This window comes from Salvelinus fontinalis, chromosome 19 (genome assembly GCF_029448725.1).
Source record: "Salvelinus fontinalis isolate EN_2023a chromosome 19, ASM2944872v1, whole genome shotgun sequence".
Classification (NCBI taxonomy): domain Eukaryota; kingdom Metazoa; phylum Chordata; class Actinopteri; order Salmoniformes; family Salmonidae; genus Salvelinus; species Salvelinus fontinalis.
The window spans coordinates 39,913,158-39,931,514 of record NC_074683.1 but is presented as its reverse complement, the minus strand read 5'-3'; positions in this window follow the sequence as shown (position 1 = coordinate 39,931,514).

Here is an 18,357-nt window from a genome sequence, read left to right as displayed (position 1 = left end):
GGTAGTGAGAGTAGTGGTAGTAAGAGCAGTGGTAGTGAGAGTAGTGGTAGTGAGAGTAGTGGTAGTGAGAGTAGTAGTAGTGAGAGTAGTGGTAGTGAGAGTAGTAGTAGTGAGAGTAGTGGTAGTGAGAGTAGTGGTAGTGAGAGTAGTGGTAGTGAGAGTAGTAGTAGTGAGAGTAGTGGTAGTGAGAGTAGTAGTAGTGAGAGTAGTGGTAGTGAGAGTAGTGGTAGTGAGAGTATTGGTAGTGAGAGTGGTGGTAGTGAGAGTAGTGGTAGTGAGAGTAGTGGTAGTGAGAGTAGTGGTAGTGAGAGTAGTGGTAGTGAGAGTAGTGGTAGTGAGATAAGTGAGAGTACTGGTAGTGAGAGTAGTGGTAGTGAGAGTAGTGGTAGTGGGAGTAGTGGTAGTGAGAGTAGTGGTAGTGAGAGTAGTGATAGTGAGAGTAGTGGTGGTGAGAGTAGTGGTAGTGAGAGTAGTGGTAGTGAGAGTAGTGATAGTGAGAGTAGTGGTAGTGACAGTAGTGGTAGTGAGAGTAGTGGTAGTGAGAGTAGTAGTAGTGAGTGTAGTGGTAGTGAGAGTATTAGTAGTGAGAGTAGTGGTAGTGAGAGTAGTGGTAGTGAGAGTAGTGATAGTGAGAGTAGTGATAGTGAGAGTAGTGGTGGTGAGAGTAGTGGTAGTGAGAGTAGTGGTAGTGAGAGTAGTAGTAGTGAGAGTAGTGGTAGTGAGAGTAGTGGTAGTGAGAGTAGTGGTGGTGAGAGTGGTGGTAGTGAGAGTAGTGGTGGTGAGAGTAGTGGTGGTGAGAGTAGTGGTAGTGAGAGTAGTGGTAGTGAGAGTAGTGGTAGTGAGAGTAGTGGTAGTGAGAGTAGTGGTAGTGAGAGTAGTGGTGGTGAGAGTAGTGGTAGTGAGAGTAGTAGTGAGAGTAGTGGTAGTGAGAGTAGTGGTAGTGAGAGTAGTGGTAGTGAGAGTAGTGGTAGTGAGAGTAGTGGTAGTGAGAGTAGTTGTAGTGAGAGTAGTGGTAGTGAGAGTAGTGGTAGTGGTGAGAGTAGTGGTAGTGAGAGTTGTGGTAGTGAGATTAGTGGTAGTGAGAGTAGTGGTAGTAAGAGCAGTGGTAGTGAGAGTAGTGGTAGTGAGAGTAGTGGTAGTGAGAGTAGTAGTAGTGAGAGTAGTGGTAGTGAGAGTAGTAGTAGTGAGAGTAGTGGTAGTGAGAGTAGTGGTAGTGACAGTAGTGGTAGTGAGAGTAGTAGTAGTGAGAGTGGTGGTAGTGAGAGTAGTAGTAGTGAGAGTAGTGGTAGTGAGAGTAGTGGTAGTGAGAGTATTGGTAGTGAGAGTGGTGGTAGTGAGAGTAGTGGTAGTGAGAGTAGTGGTAGTGAGAGTAGTGGTAGTGAGAGTAGTGGTAGTGAGATAAGTGAGAGTACTGGTAGTGAGAGTAGTGGTAGTGAGAGTAGTGGTAGTGGGAGTAGTGGTAGTGAGAGTAGTGGTAGTGAGAGTAGTGATAGTGAGAGTAGTGGTGGTGAGAGTAGTGGTGGTGAGAGTAGTGGTAGTGAGAGTAGTGATAGTGAGAGTAGTGGTAGTGAGAGTAGTGGTAGTGAGAGTAGTGGTAGTGAGAGTATTAGTAGTGAGAGTAGTGGTAGTGAGAGTAGTGGTAGTGAGAGTAGTGGTAGTGAGAGTATTGGTAGTGAGAGTAGTGGTAGTGAGAGTAGTGGTAGTGAGAGTAGTGATAGTGAGAGTAGTAGTGAGAGTAGTGGTAGTGAGAGTAGTGGTAGTGAGAGTAGTGGTAGTGAGAGAAGTGAGAGTAGTGGTAGTGAGAGTAGTGGTAGTGGGAGTAGTGGTAGTGAGAGTAGTGGTAGTGAGAGTAGTGGTAGTGAGAGTAGTGGTAGTGAGAGTAGTGGTGGTGAGAGTAGTGGTAGTGAGAGTAGTGGTAGTGAGAGTAGTGGTAGTGAGAGTAGTAGTAGTGAGAGTAGTGGTAGTGAGAGTAGTGGTAGTGAGAGTAGTGGTAGTGAGAGTAGTGGTAGTGAGAGTAGTGGTAGTGGTGAGAGTAGTGGTAGTGAGAGTAGTAGTAGTGAGAGTAGTGGTAGTGAGAGTAGTGATAGTGAGAGTAGTGATAGTGAGAGTAGTGGTAGTGAGAGTAGTGGTAGTGAGAGAAGTGGTAGTGAGAGTAGTGATAGTGAGAGTAGTGGTGGTGAGAGTAGTGGTAGTGAGAGTAGTGGTAGTGAGAGTAGTGGTGAGAGTAGTGGTAGTGAGACTAGTGGTAGTGAGAGTTGTGGTAGTGAGAGTAGTGGTAGTGAGAGTAGTGGTAGTGAGAGTAGTGGTAGTGAGAGTTATGGTAGTGAGAGTAGTGGTAGTGAGAGTAGTGGTAGTGAGAGCAGTGGTAGTGAGAGTAGTAGTAGTGAGAGTAGTGGTAGTGAGACTAGTGGTAGTGAGACTAGTTGTAGTGAGAGTAGTGGTAGTGAGAGTTGTGGTAGTGACTTTAGTGGTAGTGAGAGTAGTGGTAGTGAGAGCAGTGGTAGTGAGAGTAGTGGTAGTGAGAGTAGTGGTAGTGAGAGTAGTAGTAGTGAGAGTAGTAGTAGTGAGAGTAGTGGTAGTGAGAGTAGTGGTAGTGACAGTAGTGGTAGTGAGAGTAGTAGTAGTGAGAGTAGTGGTAGTGAGAGTAGTGGTAGTGAGAGTAGTGGTAGTGAGAGTATTGGTAGTGAGAGTAGTGGTAGTGAGAGTAGTGGTAGTGAGAGTAGTGGTAGTGAGAGTAGTGGTAGTGAGAGTAGTGGTAGTGAGAGTAGTGGTAGTGAGATAAGTGAGAGTGAGAGTAGTGATAGTGAGAGTAGTGGTAGTGAGAGTAGTGGTAGTGAGAGTAGTGGTAGTGAGAGTAGTGGTAGTGAGAGTAGTGGTAGTGAGAGTAGTGGTAGTGAGAGTAGTGGTAGTGAGAGTAGTGGTGGTGAGAGTAGTGGTGGTGAGAGTAGTGGTGGTGAGAGTAGTGGTAGTGAGAGTAGTGGTAGTGAGAGTAGTGGTAGTGAGAGTAGTGGTAGTGAGAGTAGTGGTAGTGAGAGTTGTGGTGGTGAGAGTAGTGGTAGTGAGAGTAGTGGTAATGAGAGTAGTGGTAGTGGTGAGAGTAGTGGTACTGAGAGTAGTAGTAGTGAGAGTAGTGGTAGTGAGAGTAGTGATAGTGAGAGTAGTGGTGGTGAGAGTATTGGTAGTGAGAGTAGTGGTAGTGAGAGTAGTGATAGTGAGAGTAGTGGTGGTGAGAGTAGTGGTAGTGAGAGTAGTGGTAGTGAGAGTAGTTGTACTGGTGAGAGTAGTGGTAGTGAGAGTGGTGGTAGTGAGAGTAGTGGTAGTGAGAGTAGTGGTAGTGAGAGTAGTGGTAGTGAGAGTAGTGGTAGTGAGAGTAGTAGTGGTGAGAGTAGTGGTAGTGAGAGTAGTGGTAGTGAGAGTAGTGGTAGTGAGACAGTGGTAGTGAGACTAGTGGTAGTGAGAGTAGTGGTAGTGAGAGTATTGGTAGTGAGAGTAGTGGTAGTGAGAGTAGTGGTAGTGGTGAGAGTAGTGGTAGTGGGAGTAGTGGTAGTGAGAGTAGTAGTAGTGAGAGTAGTGGTAGTGAGAGTAGTGGTAATGAGAGTAGTGGTAGTGAGAGTAGTGGTAGTGGTGAGAGTAGTGGTAGTGAGAGTAGTAGTAGTGAGAGTAGTGGTAGTGAGAGTAGTGATAGTGAGAGTAGTGGTAGTGAGAGTAGTGGTGGTGAGAGTAGTGGTAGTGTGAGTTGTGGTAGTGAGAGTAGTGGTAGTGAGAGTAGTGGTAGTGAGAGTAGTGGTAGTGAGAGCAGTGGTAGTGAGAGCAGTGGTAGTGAGAGTTGTGGTAGTGAGATTAGTGGTAGTGAGAGTAGTGGTAGTTAGAGCAGTGGTAGTGAAGGTAGTGGTAGTGAGAGTAGTGGTAGTGAGAGTAGTAGTAGTGAGAGTAGTGGTAGTGAGAGTAGTGGTAGTGAGAGTAGTGGTAGTGAGAGTAGTAGTAGTGAGAGTAGTGGTAGTGAGAGTAGTAGTAGTGAGAGTAGTGGTAGTGAGAGTAGTAGTAGTGAGAGTAGTGGTAGTGAGAGTAGTGGTGGTGAGAGTAGTGGTGGTGAGAGTAGTGGTAGTGAGAGTATTGGTAGTGGGAGTAGTGGTAGTGAGAGTAGTGGTAGTGAGAGTAGTGGTAGTGAGAGTGGTGGTAGTGAGAGTAGTGGTAGTGAGAGTAGTGGTAGTGAGAGTAGTAGTGAGAGTAGTGGTAGTGAGAGTAGTGGTAGTGAGAGTAGTGGTAGTGAGATAAGTGAGAGTGAGAGTAGTGATAGTGAGAGTAGTGGTAGTGAGAGTAGTGGTAGTGAGAGTAGTGGTAGTGAGAGTAGTGGTAGTGAGAGTAGTGGTAGTGAGAGTAGTGGTGGTGAGAGTAGTGGTGGTGAGAGTAGTGGTAGTGAGAGTATTGGTAGTGGGAGTAGTGGTAGTGAGAGTAGTGGTAGTGAGAGTAGTGGTAGTGAGAGTAGTGGTGGTGAGAGTAGTGGTAGTGAGAGTAGTGGTAGTGAGAGTAGTGGTAATGAGAGTAGTGGTAGTGGTGAGAGTAGTGGTAGTGAGAGTAGTAGTAGTGAGAGTAGTGGTAGTGAGAGTAGTGGTGGTGAGAGTAGTGGTGGTGAGAGTAGTGGTAGTGAGAGTAGTGGTAGTGAGAGTAGTGATAGTGAGAGTAGTGGTGGTGAGAGTAGTGGTAGTGAGAGTAGTGGTAGTGAGAGTAGTGGTAGTGAGAGTAGTTGTACTGGTGAGAGTAGTGGTAGTGAGAGTGGTGGTAGTGAGAGTAGTGGTAGTGAGAGTAGTGGTAGTGAGAGTAGTGGTAGTGAGAGTAGTAGTGGTGAGAGTAGTGGTAGTGAGAGTAGTGGTAGTGAGAGTAGTGGTAGTGAGACAGTGGTAGTGAGACTAGTGGTAGTGAGAGTAGTGGTAGTGAGAGTATTGGTAGTGAGAGTAGTGGTAGTGAGAGTAGTGGTAGTGGTGAGAGTAGTGGTAGTGAGAGTAGTGGTAGTGAGAGTAGTAGTAGTGAGAGTAGTGGTAGTGAGAGTAGTGGTAATGAGAGTAGTGGTAGTGAGAGTAGTGGTAGTGGTGAGAGTAGTGGTAGTGAGAGTAGTAGTAGTGAGAGTAGTGGTAGTGAGAGTAGTGATAGTGAGAGTAGTGGTAGTGAGAGTAGTGGTGGTGAGAGTAGTGGTAGTGTGAGTTGTGGTAGTGAGAGTTGTGGTAGTGAGAGTAGTGGTAGTGAGAGTAGTGGTAGTGAGAGCAGTGGTAGTGAGAGCAGTGGTAGTGAGAGTTGTGGTAGAGAGATTAGTGGTAGTGAGAGTAGTGGTAGTTAGAGCAGTGGTAGTGAAGGTAGTGGTAGTGAGAGTAGTGGTAGTGAGAGTAGTAGTAGTGAGAGTAGTGGTAGTGAGAGTAGTGGTAGTGAGAGTAGTGGTAGTGAGAGTAGTGGTAGTGAGAGTAGTGGTAGTGAGAGTAGTAGTAGTGAGAGTAGTGGTAGTGAGAGTAGTAGTAGTGAGAGTAGTGGTAGTGAGAGTAGCGGTAGTGAGAGTGGTGGTAGTGAGAGTAGTGGTAGTGAGAGTAGTGATAGTGAGAGTAGTGGTGGTGAGAGTAGTGGTAGTGAGAGTAGTGGTAGTGAGAGTAGTGATAGTGAGAGTAGTGGTAGTGACAGTAGTGGTAGTGAGAGTAGTGGTAGTGAGAGTAGTAGTAGTGAGTGTAGTGGTAGTGAGAGTATTAGTAGTGAGAGTAGTGGTAGTGAGAGTAGTGGTAGTGAGAGTATTGGTAGTGAGAGTAGTGGTAGTGATAGTAGTGGTAGTGAGAGTAGTGGTAGTGAGAGTAGTAGTGAGAGTAGTGGTAGTGAGAGTAGTGGTAGTGAGAGTAGTGGTAGTGAGAGAAGTGAGAGTAGTGGTAGTGAGAGTAGTGGTAGTGGGAGTAGTGGTAGTGAGAGTAGTGGTAGTGAGAGTAGTGGTAGTGAGAGTAGTGGTAGTGAGAGTAGTGGTGGTGAGAGTAGTGGTAGTGAGAGTAGTGGTAATGAGAGTAGTGGTAGTAAGAGTAGTGGTAGTGAGAGTAGTAGTAGTGAGAGTAGTGGTAGTGAGAGTAGTGGTAATGAGAGTAGTGGTAGTGAGAGTAGTGGTAGTGGTGAGAGTAGTGGTAGTGAGAGTAGTAGTAGTGAGAGTAGTGGTAGTGAGAGTAGTGATAGTGAGAGTAGTGGTGGTGAGAGTAGTGGTAGTGAGAGTAGTGGTAGTGAGAGAAGTGGTAGTGAGAGTAGTGATAGTGAGAGTAGTGGTGGTGAGAGTAGTGGTAGTGAGAGTAGTGGTAGTGAGAGTAGTGGTGAGAGTAGTGGTAGTGAGACTAGTGGTAGTGAGAGTTGTGGTAGTGAGAGTAGTGGTAGTGAGAGTAGTGGTAGTGAGAGTAGTGGTAGTGAGAGTTATGGTAGTGAGAGTAGTGGTAGTGAGAGTAGTGGTAGTGAGAGCAGTGGTAGTGAGAGTAGTAGTAGTGAGAGTAGTGGTAGTGAGACTAGTGGTAGTTAGACTAGTTGTAGTGAGAGTAGTGGTAGTGAGAGTTGTGGTAGTGACTTTAGTGGTAGTGAGAGTAGTGGTAGTGAGAGCAGTGGTAGTGAGAGTAGTGGTAGTGAGAGTAGTGGTAGTGAGAGTAGTAGTAGTGAGAGTAGTGGTAGTGAGAGTAGTAGTAGTGAGAGTAGTGGTAGTGAGAGTAGTGGTAGTGACAGTAGTGGTAGTGAGAGTAGTAGTAGTGAGAGTAGTGGTAGTGAGAGTAGTGGTAGTGAGAGTATTGGTAGTGAGAGTGGTGGTAGTGAGAGTAGTGGTAGTGAGAGTAGTGGTAGTGAGAGTAGTAGTGAGAGTAGTGGTAGTGAGAGTAGTGGTAGTGAGAGTAGTGGTAGTGAGATAAGTGAGAGTGAGAGTAGTGATAGTGAGAGTAGTGGTAGTGAGAGTAGTGGTAGTGAGAGTAGTGGTAGTGAGAGTAGTGGTAGTGAGAGTAGTGGTAGTGAGAGTAGTGGTGGTGAGAGTAGTAGTGGTGAGAGTAGTGGTAGTGAGAGTAGTGGTAGTGGGAGTAGTGGTAGTGAGAGTAGTGGTAGTGAGAGTAGTGGTAGTGAGAGTAGTGGTGGTGAGAGTAGTGGTAGTGAGAGTAGTGGTAGTGAGAGTAGTGGTAGTGAGAGTAGTGGTAGTGGTGAGAGTAGTGGTAGTGAGAGTAGTAGTAGTGAGAGTAGTGGTAGTGAGAGTAGTGATAGTGAGAGTAGTGGTGGTGAGAGTAGTGGTAGTGAGAGTAGTGGTAGTGAGAGTAGTGATAGTGAGAGTAGTGGTGGTGAGAGTAGTGGTAGTGAGAGTAGTGGTAGTGAGAGTAGTGGTAGTGAGAGTAGTTGTACTGGTGAGAGTAGTGGTAGTGAGAGTGGTGGTAGTGAGAGTAGTGGTAGTGAGAGTAGTGGTAGTGAGAGTAGTGGTAGTGAGAGTAGTGGTAGTGAGAGTAGTAGTGGTGAGAGTAGTGGTAGTGAGAGTAGTGGTAGTGAGACAGTGGTAGTGAGACTAGTGGTAGTGAGAGTAGTGGTAGTGAGAGTATTGGTAGTGAGAGTAGTGGTAGTGAGAGTAGTGGTAGTGGTGAGAGTAGTGGTAGTGAGAGTAGTGGTAGTGAGAGTAGTAGTAGTGAGAGTAGTGGTAGTGAGAGTAGTGGTAATGAGAGTAGTGGTAGTGAGAGTAGTGGTAGTGGTGAGAGTAGTGGTAGTGAGAGTAGTAGTAGTGAGAGTAGTGGTAGTGAGAGTAGTGATAGTGAGAGTAGTGGTAGTGAGAGTAGTGGTGGTGAGAGTAGTGGTAGTGTGAGTTGTGGTAGTGAGAGTAGTGGTAGTGAGAGTAGTGGTAGTGAGAGTAGTGGTAGTGAGAGCAGTGGTAGTGAGAGCAGTGGTAGTGAGAGTTGTGGTAGTGAGATTAGTGGTAGTGAGAGTAGTGGTAGTTAGAGCAGTGGTAGTGAAGGTAGTGGTAGTGAGAGTAGTGGTAGTGAGAGTAGTAGTAGTGAGAGTAGTGGTAGTGAGAGTAGTGGTAGTGAGAGTAGTGGTAGTGAGAGTAGTGGTAGTGAGAGTAGTGGTAGTGAGAGTAGTAGTAGTGAGAGTAGTGGTAGTGAGAGTAGTAGTAGTGAGAGTAGTGGTAGTGAGAGTAGTGGTAGTGAGAGTGGTGGTAGTGAGAGTAGTGGTAGTGAGAGTAGTGGTAGTGAGTGTAGTGGTAGTGAGAGTAGTGGTGAGAGTAGTGGTAGTGAGAATAGTGGTAGGGAGAGTAGTGGTAGTGAGAGTAGTGGTAGTGAGAGTAGTGGTAGTGAGAGTAGTGGTAGTGAGAGTAGTGGTAGTGAGAGTAGTGGTAGTGAGAGTAGTGGTAGTGAGACTAGTGGTAGTGAGAGTAGTGGTAGTGAGAGTAGTGGTAGTGAGAGTTGTGGTAGTGAGATTAGTGGTAGTGAGAGTAGTGGTAGTGAGAGCAGTGGTAGTGAAGGTAGTGGTAGTGAGAGTAGTGGTAGTGAGAGTAGTAGTAGTGAGAGTAGTGGTAGTGAGAGTAGTGGTAGTGAGAGTAGTGGTAGTGAGAGTAGTGGTAGTGAGAGTAGTGGTAGTGAGAGTAGTAGTAGTGAGAGTAGTGGTAGTGAGAGTAGTAGTAGTGAGAGTAGTGGTAGTGAGAGTAGTGGTAGTGAGAGTATTGGTAGTGAGAGTGGTGGTAGTGAGAGTAGTGGTAGTGAGAGTTGTGGTAGTGAGATTAGTGGTAGTGAGAGTAGTGGTAGTGAGAGCAGTGGTAGTGAAGGTAGTGGTAGTGAGAGTAGTGGTAGTGAGAGTAGTAGTAGTGAGAGTAGTGGTAGTGAGAGTAGTGGTAGTGAGAGTAGTGGTAGTGAGAGTAGTAGTAGTGAGAGTAGTGGTAGTGAGAGTAGTAGTAGTGAGAGTAGTGGTAGTGAGAGTAGTGGTAGTGAGAGTATTGGTAGTGAGAGTGGTGGTAGTGAGAGTAGTGGTAGTGAGAGTAGTGGTAGTGAGAGTAGGGGTAGTGAGAGTAGTAGTGAGAGTAGTGGTAGTGAGAGTAGTGGTAGTGAGAGTAGTGGTAGTGAGATAAGTGAGAGTAGTGGTAGTGAGAGTAGTGGTAGTGAGATTAGTGGTAGTGAGAGTAGTGGTAGTGGGAGTAGTGGTAGTGAGAGTAGTGGTAGTGAGAGTAGTGATCGTGAGAGTAGTGGTGGTGAGAGTAGTGGTAGTGAGAGTAGTGGTAGTGAGAGTAGTGATAGTGAGAGTAGTGGTGGTGAGAGTAGTGGTAGTGAGAGTAGTGGTAGTGAGAGTAGTAGTAGTGAGAGTAGTGGTAGTGAGAGTAATGGTAGTGAGAGTAGTGGTAGTGAGAGTAGTGGTAGTGAGAGTAGTGGTAGTGAGAGTAGTGGTAGTGAGAGAAGTGAGAGTAGTGGTAGTGAGAGTAGTGGTAGTGAGAGTAGTGGTAGTGGGAGTAGTGGTAGTGAGAGTAGTGGTAGTGAGAGTAGTGGTAGTGAGAGTAGTGGTGGTGAGAGTAGTGGTAGTGAGAGTAGTGGTAGGTAGAGTAGTGGTAATGAGAGTAGTGGTAGTAAGAGTAGTGATAGTGAGAGTAGTGGTAGTGAGAGTCGTAGTAGTGAGAGTAGTGGTAGTGAGAGTAGTGGTAATGAGAGTAGTGGTAGTGAGAGTAGTGGTAGTGGTGAGAGTAGTGGTAGTGAGAGTAGTAGTAGTGAGAGTAGTGGTAGTGAGAGTAGTAGTAGTGAGAGTAGTGGTAGTGAGAGTAGTGGTAGTGAGAGTAGTGGTAGTGAGAGTAGTGGTGGTGAGAGTAGTGGTAGTGAGAGTAGTGGTAGTGAGAGTAGTGGTAGTGAGAGTAGTGGTAGTGAGAGTAGTGGTAGTGAGAGTAGTGGTAGTGAGAGTAGTTGTATGGTGAGAGTAGTGGTAGTGAGAGTGGTGGTAGTGAGAGTAGTGGTAGTGAGAGTAGTGGTAGTGAGAGTAGTGGTAGTGAGAGTAGTGGTAGTGAGAGTAGTAGTGGTGAGAGTAGTGGTAGTGAGAGTAGTGGTAGTGAGAGTAGTGGTAGTGAGACAGTGGTAGTGAGACTAGTGGTAGTGAGAGTAGTGGTAGTGAGAGTAGTGGTAGTGAGAGTAGTGGTAGTGAGAGTAGTGGTAGTGGTGAGAGTAGTGGTAGTGAGAGTAGTGGTAGTGAGAGTAGTAGTAGTGAGAGTAGTGGTAGTGAGAGTAGTGGTAGTGAGAGTAGTGGTAGTGAGAGTAGTGGTAGTGGTGAGAGTAGTGGTAGTGAGAGTAGTAGTAGTGAGAGTAGTGGTAGTGAGAGTAGTGGTAGTGAGAGTAGTGGTAGTGAGAGTAGTGGTGGTGAGAGTAGTGGTAGTGTGAGTTGTGGTAGTGAGAGTAGTGGTAGTGAGAGTAGTGGTAGTGAGAGTAGTGGTAGTGAGAGCAGTGGTAGTGAGAGCAGTGGTAGTGAGAGTTGTGGTAGTGAGATTAGTGGTAGTGAGAGTAGTGGTAGTTAGAGCAGTGGTAGTGAAGGTAGTGGTAGTGAGAGTAGTGGTAGTGAGAGTAGTAGTAGTGAGAGTAGTGGTAGTGAGAGTAGTGGTAGTGAGAGTAGTGGTAGTGAGAGTAGTGGTAGTGGGAGTAGTGGTAGTGAGAGTAGTAGTAGTGAGAGTAGTGGTAGTGAGAGTAGTAGTAGTGAGAGTAGTGGTAGTGAGAGTAGTGGTAGTGAGAGTGGTGGTAGTGAGAGTAGTGGTAGTGAGAGTAGTGGTAGTGAGAGTAGTGGTAGTGAGAGTAGTGGTGAGAGTAGTGGTAGTGAGAATAGTGGTAGGGAGAGTAGTGGTAGTGAGAGTAGTGGTAGTGAGAGTAGTGGTAGTGAGAGTAGTGGTAGTGAGAGTAGGGGTAGTGAGAGTAGGGGTAGTGAGAGTAGTAGTGAGAGTAGTGGTAGTGAGAGTAGTGGTAGTGAGAGTAGTGGTAGTGAGATAAGTGAGAGTAGTGGTAGTGAGAGTAGTGGTAGTGAGATTAGTGGTAGTGAGAGTAGTGGTAGTGGGAGTAGTGGTAGTGAGAGTAGTGGTAGTGAGAGTAGTGATCGTGAGAGTAGTGGTGGTGAGAGTAGTGGTAGTGAGAGTAGTGGTAGTGAGAGTAGTGATAGTGAGAGTAGTGGTGGTGAGAGTAGTGGTAGTGAGAGTAGTGGTAGTGAGAGTAGTAGTAGTGAGAGTAGTGGTAGTGAGAGTAATGGTAGTGAGAGTAGTGGTAGTGAGAGTAGTGGTAGTGAGAGTAGTGGTAGTGAGAGTAGTGGTAGTGAGAGAAGTGAGAGTAGTGGTAGTGAGAGTAGTGGTAGTGAGAGTAGTGGTAGTGGGAGTAGTGGTAGTGAGAGTAGTGGTAGTGAGAGTAGTGGTAGTGAGAGTAGTGGTGGTGAGAGTAGTGGTAGTGAGAGTAGTGGTAGTGAGAGTAGTGATAGTGAGAGTAGTGGTAGTGAGAGTAGTAGTAGTGGTGAGAGTAGTGGTAGTGAGAGTAGTAGTAGTGAGAGTAGTGGTAGTGAGAGTAGTGGTAGTGAGAGTAGTGGTAGTGAGAGTAGTGATAGTGAGAGTAGTGGTGGTGAGAGTAGTGGTAGTGAGAGTAGTGGTAGTGAGAGTAGTAGTAGTGAGAGTAGTGGTAGTGAGAGTAGTGGTAGTGAGAGTAGTGGTAGTGAGAGTAGTGGTAGTGAGAGTAGTGGTAGTGAGAGTAGTGGTAGTGAGAGAAGTGAGAGTAGTGGTAGTGAGAGTAGTGGTAGTGAGAGTAGTGGTAGTGGGAGTAGTGGTAGTGAGAGTAGTGGTAGTGAGAGTAGTGGTAGTGAGAGTAGTGGTGGTGAGAGTAGTGGTAGTGAGAGTAGTGGTAGTGAGAGTAGTGATAGTGAGAGTAGTGGTAGTGAGAGTAGTAGTAGTGAGAGTAGTGGTAGTGAGAGTAGTGGTAATGAGAGTAGTGGTAGTGAGAGTAGTGGTAGTGGTGAGAGTAGTGGTAGTGAGAGTAGTAGTAGTGAGAGTAGTGGTAGTGAGAGTAGTAGTAGTGAGAGTAGTGGTAGTGAGAGTAGTGGTAGTGAGAGTAGTGGTAGTGAGAGTAGTGGTGGTGAGAGTAGTGGTAGTGAGAGTAGTGGTAGTGAGAGTAGTGGTAGTGAGAGTAGTGGTAGTGAGAGTAGTGGTAGTGAGAGTAGTGGTAGTGAGAGTAGTTGTACTGGTGAGAGTAGTGGTAGTGAGAGTGGTGGTAGTGAGAGTAGTGGTAGTGAGAGTAGTGGTAGTGAGAGTAGTGGTAGTGAGAGTAGTGGTAGTGAGAGTAGTAGTGGTGAGAGTAGTGGTAGTGAGAGTAGTGGTAGTGAGACAGTGGTAGTGAGACTAGTGGTAGTGAGAGTAGTGGTAGTGAGAGTAGTGGTAGTGAGAGTAGTGGTAGTGAGAGTAGTGGTAGTGGTGAGAGTAGTGGTAGTGAGAGTAGTGGTAGTGAGAGTAGTAGTAGTGAGAGTAGTGGTAGTGAGAGTAGTGGTAGTGAGAGTAGTGGTAGTGAGAGTAGTGGTAGTGGTGAGAGTAGTGGTAGTGAGAGTAGTAGTAGTGAGAGTAGTGGTAGTGAGAGTAGTGATAGTGAGAGTAGTGGTAGTGAGAGTAGTGGTGGTGAGAGTAGTGGTAGTGGTGAGAGTAGTGGTAGTGAGAGTAGTGGTAGTGAGAGTAGTAGTAGTGAGAGTAGTGGTAGTGAGAGTAGTGGTAATGAGAGTAGTGGTAGTGAGAGTAGTGGTAGTGGTGAGAGTAGTGGTAGTGAGAGTAGTAGTAGTGAGAGTAGTGGTAGTGAGAGTAGTGATAGTGAGAGTAGTGGTAGTGAGAGTAGTGGTGGTGAGAGTAGTGGTAGTGTGAGTTGTGGTAGTGAGAGTAGTGGTAGTGAGAGTAGTGGTAGTGAGAGTAGTGGTAGTGAGAGCAGTGGTAGTGAGAGCAGTGGTAGTGAGAGTTGTGGTAGTGAGATTAGTGGTAGTGAGAGTAGTGGTAGTTAGAGCAGTGGTAGTGAAGGTAGTGGTAGTGAGAGTAGTGGTAGTGAGAGTAGTAGTAGTGAGAGTAGTGGTAGTGAGAGTAGTGGTAGTGAGAGTAGTGGTAGTGAGAGTAGTGGTAGTGAGAGTAGTGGTAGTGAGAGTAGTAGTAGTGAGAGTAGTGGTAGTGAGAGTAGTAGTAGTGAGAGTAGTGGTAGTGAGAGTAGTGGTAGTGAGAGTGGTGGTAGTGAGAGTAGTGGTAGTGAGAGTAGTGGTAGTGAGAGTAGTGGTAGTGAGAGTAGTGGTGAGAGTAGTGGTAGTGAGAATAGTGGTAGGGAGAGTAGTGGTAGTGAGAGTAGTGGTAGTGAGAGTAGTGGTAGTGAGAGTAGTGGTAGTGAGAGTAGTGGTAGTGAGAGTAGTGGTAGTGAGAGTTGTGGTAGTGAGAGTAGTGGTAGTGAGAGTAGTGGTAGTGAGAGTAGTGGTAGTGAGAGTAGTAGTAGTGAGAGTAGTGGTAGTGAGAGTAGTGGTAGTGAGAGTAGTGGTAGTGAGAGTAGTGGTAGTGAGAGTAGTAGTAGTGAGAGTAGTGGTAGTGAGAGTAGTAGTAGTGAGAGTAGTGGTAGTGAGAGTAGTGGTAGTGAGAGTATTGGTAGTGAGAGTGGTGGTAGTGAGATTAGTGGTAGTGAGAGTAGTGGTAGTGAGAGCAGGGGTAGTGAAGGTAGTGGTAGTGAGAGTAGTGGTAGTGAGAGTAGTAGTAGTGAGAGTAGTGGTAGTGAGAGTAGTGGTAGTGAGAGTAGTGGTAGTGAGAGTAGTGGTAGTGAGAGTAGTAGTAGTGAGAGTAGTGGTAGTGAGAGTAGTAGTAGTGAGAGTAGTGGTAGTGAGAGTAGTGGTAGTGAGAGTATTGGTAGTGAGAGTGGTGGTAGTGAGAGTAGTGGTAGTGAGAGTAGTGGTAGTGAGAGTAGTGGTAGTGAGAGTAGTAGTGAGAGTAGTGGTAGTGGGAGTAGTGGTAGTGAGAGTAGTGGTAGTGAGATAAGTGAGAGTAGTGGTAGTGAGAGTAGTGGTAGTGAGATTAGTGGTAGTGAGAGTAGTGGTAGTGGGAGTAGTGGTAGTGAGAGTAGTGGTAGTGAGAGTAGTGATCGTGAGAGTAGTGGTGGTGAGAGTAGTGGTAGTGAGAGTAGTGGTAGTGAGAGTAGTGATAGTGAGAGTAGTGGTGGTGAGAGTAGTGGTAGTGAGAGTAGTGGTAGTGAGAGTAGTAGTAGTGAGAGTAGTGGTAGTGAGAGTAATGGTAGTGAGAGTAGTGGTAGTGAGAGTAGTGGTAGTGAGAGTAGTGGTAGTGAGAGTAGTGGTAGTGAGAGAAGTGAGAGTAGTGGTAGTGAGAGTAGTGGTAGTGAGAGTAGTGGTAGTGGGAGTAGTGGTAGTGAGAGTAGTGGTAGTGAGAGTAGTGGTAGTGAGAGTAGTGGTGGTGAGAGTAGTGGTAGTGAGAGTAGTGGTAGTGAGAGTAGTGGTAGTGAGAGTAGTGGTAGTGAGAGTAGTGGTAGTGAGAGTAGTGGTAGTGAGAGTAGTAGTAGTGAGAGTAGTGGTAGTGAGAGTAGTGGTAGTGAGAGTAGTGGTAGTGAGAGTAGTGGTAGTGGTGAGAGTAGTGGTAGTGAGAGTAGCAGTAGTGAGAGTAGTGGTAGTGAGAGTAGTAGTAGTGAGAGTAGTGGTAGTGAGAGTAGTGGTAGTGAGAGTAGTGGTAGTGAGAGTAGTGGTGGTGAGAGTAGTGGTAGTGAGAGTAGTGGTAGTGAGAGTAGTGGTAGTGAGAGTAGTGGTAGTGAGAGTAGTGGTAGTGAGAGTAGTGGTAGTGAGAGTAGTAGTAGTGAGAGTAGTTGTAGTGAGAGTAGTGGTAGTGAGAGTAGTGGTAGTGAGAGTAGTGGTAGTGAGAGTAGTGGTAGTGAGAGTAGTGGTAGTGAGAGTAGTAGTGAGAGTAGTGGTAATGAGAGTAGTGGTAGTGAGAGAAGTGAGAGTAGTGGTAGTGAGAGTAGTGGTAGTGAGAGTAGTGGTAGTGGGAGTAGTGGTAGTGAGAGTAGTGGTAGTGAGAGTAGTGGTAGTGAGAGTAGTGGTAGTGAGAGTAGTGGTAGTGAGAGTAGTGATAGTGAGAGTAGTGGTGGTGAGAATAGTGGTAGTGAGAGTAGTGGTAGTGAGAGTAGTGGTAGTGAGAGTAGTTGTACTGGTGAGAGTAGTGGTAGTGAGAGTAGTGGTAGTGAGAGTAGTGGTAGTGAGAGTAGTGGTAGTGAGAGTAGTAGTGGTGAGAGTAGTGGTAGTGAGAGTAGTGCTAGTGAGAGTAGTGCTAGTGAGAGTAGTGGTAGTGAGACTAGTGGTAGTGAGACTAGTGGTAGTGAGAGTATTGGTAGTGAGAGTAGTGGTAGTGAGAGTAGTGGTAGTGAGAGTAGTGGTAGTGGTGAGAGTAGTGGTAGTGGTGAGAGTAGTGGTAGTGAGAGTAGTAGTAGTGAGAGTAGTGGTGGTAGTGAGAGTAGTGGTAGTGAGAGTAGTAGTAGTGAGAGTAGTGGTAGTGAGAGTAGTGGTAGTGAGAGTAGTGGTAGTGAGAGTAGTGGTAGTGAGACTAGTGGTAGTGAGAGTTGTGGTAGTGAGAGTAGTGGTAGTGAGAGTAGTGGTAGTGAGAGTAGTGGTAGTGAGAGTTGTGGTAGTGAGAGTAGTGGTAGTGAGAGTAGTGGTAGTGAGAGCAGTGGTAGTGAGAGTAGTAGTACTGAGAGTAGTGGTAGTGAGACTAGTGGTAGGGAGAGTAGTGGTAGTGAGAGTAGTGGTAGTGAGAGTTGTGGTAGTGAGATTAGTGGTAGTGAGAGTAGTGGTAGTGAGAGCAGTGGTAGTGAGAGTAGTGGTAGTGAGAGTAGTGGTAGTGAGAGTAGTAGTAGTGAGAGTAGTGGTAGTGAGAGTAGTAGTAGTGAGAGTAGTGGTAGTGACAGTAGTGGTAGTGAGAGTAGTAGTAGTGAGAGTAGTGGTAGTGAGAGTAGTAGTAGTGAGAGTAGTAGTAGTGAGAGTAGTGGTAGTGATAGTAGTGGTAGTGAGAGTATTGGTAGTGAGAGTATTGGTAGTGAGAGTGGTGGTAGTGAGAGTAGTGGTAGTGAGAGTAGTGGTAGTGAGAGTAGTGGTAGTGAGAGTAGTAGTGAGAGTAGTGGTAGTGAGAGTAGTGGTAGTGAGAGTAGTGGTAGTGAGATAAGTGAGAGTACTGGTAGTGAGAGTAGTGGTAGTGAGAGTAGTGGTAGTGGGAGTAGTGGTAGTGAGAGTAGTGGTAGTGAGAGTAGTGATAGTGAGAGTAGTGGTGGTGAGAGTAGTGGTAGTGAGAGTAGTGGTAGTGAGAGTAGTGATAGTGAGAGTAGTGGTGGTGAGAGTAGTAGTAGTGAGAGTAGTGGTAGTGAGAGTAGTGGTAGTGAGAGTAGTGGTAGTGAGAGTAGTGGTAGTGAGAGTAGTGGTAGTGAGAGTAGTGGTAGTGAGAGTAGTGGTGGTGAGAGTAGTGGTAGTGAGAGTAGTGGTAGTGAGAGTAGTGGTAGTGAGAGTAGTGGTAGTGAGAGTAGTGGTAGTGAGAGTAGTAGTAGTGAGAGTAGTGGTAGTGAGAGTAGTAGTAGTGAGAGTAGTGGTAGTGAGAGTAGTGGTAGTGAGAGTAGTGGTAGTGAGAGTAGTGGTAGTGAGAGTAGTGGTAGTGAGAGTAGTGGTAGTGAGAGTAGTAGTGAGAGTAGTGGTAGTGAGAGTAGTGGTAGTGAGAGTAGTGGTAGTGAGAGAAGTGAGAGTAGTGGTAGTGAGAGTAGTGGTAGTGAGAGTAGTGGTAGTGGGAGTAGTGGTAGTGAGAGTAGTGGTAGTGAGAGTAGTGGTAGTGAGAGTAGTGGTGGTGAGAGTAGTGGTAGTGAGAGTAGTGGTAGTGAGAGTAGTGGTAATGAGAGTAGTGGTAGTAAGAGTAGTGATAGTGAGAGTAGTGGTAGTGAGAGTAGTAGTAGTGAGAGTAGTGGTAGTGAGAGTAGTGGTAATGAGAGTAGTGGTAGTGAGAGTAGTGGTAGTGGTAGTGAGAGTAGTAGTAGTGAGAGTAGTGGTAGTGAGAGTAGTGATAGTGAGAGTAGTGGTGGTGAGAGTAGTGGTAGTGAGAGTAGTGGTAGTGAGAGTAGTGATAGTGAGAGTAGTGGTGGTGAGAGTAGTGGTAGTGAGAGTAGTGGTAGTGAGAGTAGTGGTGAGAGTAGTGGTAGCGAGACTAGTGGTAGTGAGAGTTGTGGTAGTGAGAGTAGTGGTAGTGAGAGTAGTGGTAGTGAGAGTAGTGGTAGTGAGAGTTGTGGTAGTGAGAGTAGTGGTAGTGAGAGTAGTGGTAGTGAGAGCAGTGGTAGTGAGAGTAGTAGTAGTGAGAGTAGTGGTAGTGAGACTAGTGGTAGTGAGAGTAGTGGTAGTGAGAGTTGTGGTAGTGAGATTAGTGGTAGTGAGAGTAGTGGTAGTGAGAGCAGTGGTAGTGAGAGTAGTGGTAGTGAGAGTAGTGGTAGTGAGAGTAGTAGTAGTGAGAGTAGTAGTAGTGAGAGTAGTGTTAGTGAGAGTAGTAGTAGTGAGAGTAGTGGTTGTGAGAGTAGTTGTAGTGACAGTAGTGGTAGTGAGAGTAGTAGTAGTGAGAGTAGTGGTAGTGAGAGTAGTGGTAGTGAGAGTATTGGTAGTGAGAGTGGTGGTAGTGAGAGTAGTGGTAGTGAGAGTAGTGGTAGTGAGAGTAGTAGTGAGAGTAGTGGTAGTGAGAGTAGTGGTAGTGAGAGTAGTGGTAGTGAGATAAGTGAGAGTAGTGGTAGTGAGAGTAGTGGTAGTGAGAGTAGTGGTAGTGGGAGTAGTGGTAGTGAGAGTAGTGGTAGTGAGAGTAGTGATAGTGAGAGTAGTGGTGGTGAGAGTAGTGGTAGTGAGAGTAGTGGTAGTGAGAGTAGTGATAGTGAGAGTAGTGGTGGTGAGAGTAGTGGTAGTGAGAGTAGTGGTAGTGAGAGTAGTAGTAGTGAGAGTAGTGGTAGTGAGAGTAGTGGTAGTGAGAGTAGTGGTAGTGAGAGTGGTGGTAGTGAGAGTAGTGGTAGTGAGAGTAGTGGTAGTGAGAGTAGTGGTAGTGAGAGTAGTGGTAGTGAGAGTAGTGGTAGTGAGAGTAGTGGTAGTGAGAGTAGTAGTAGTGAGAGTAGTAGTAGTGAGAGTAGTGGTTGTGAGAGTAGTGGTAGTGAGAGTATTGGTAGTGAGAGTAGTGGTAGTGGGAGTAGTGGTAGTGAGAGTAGTGGTAGTGAGAGTAGTAGTGAGAGTAGTGGTAGTGAGAGTAGTGGTAGTGAGAGAAGTGAGAGTAGTGGTAGTGAGAGTAGTGGTAGTGGGAGTAGTGGTAGTGAGAGTAGTGGTAGTGAGAGTAGTGGTAGTGAGAGT